Below are 523 nucleotides of genomic sequence, written 5' to 3'. Positions count from 1 at the left end.
GAATGGAAAGCGAATGAGGGAAAGGGGAGGAAACGAGAGGAATTGAAAGACACAGGGGGAAAGGGAAAGGGAAGAGAAAAGAGAGTCAGAAAGAAGGTGAGGGGAAAGACGGGAAAAGAAAGACAGAGAAGAGAGAGAAGGAAAGAAAGAGAGGGGAAAAGAAAGACGGAGAAGAGAGAGAAGGAAAGAAAGAGAGGGGGAAAAGAAAGACAGAGAAGAGAGAGAAAGAAAGAAAGAGAATGAGAAAGAAAAGCAAGAGAAAAAAAGAAGGATAGGGAAGATAAAAAAGAGGAAAGAAAAGAGACATAGAAGAAAGAAAAGCGAATATAAGAGAGAGAGAGAAATTAACAGCTCTGTCTATTGTGGACGAAAGAGGAAGAGGAAGAGAAATGAAGAAGGGAGGGAAGAGAAGGAGGGAAATAGAAAGGAGAGGAAATGAAAGAAGGGATGAGGGAAGGGGAGGAGGGAGAGGAAAGGAGGGAAGGGAAAGAGAAAGAGAAATGAGGGAACGGGAGAAAAAGAG

This window comes from Penaeus monodon, chromosome 16 (genome assembly GCF_015228065.2).
Source record: "Penaeus monodon isolate SGIC_2016 chromosome 16, NSTDA_Pmon_1, whole genome shotgun sequence".
Taxonomy (NCBI): Eukaryota; Metazoa; Arthropoda; class Malacostraca; order Decapoda; family Penaeidae; genus Penaeus; species Penaeus monodon.
This window is presented reverse-complemented; position numbering follows the sequence as displayed.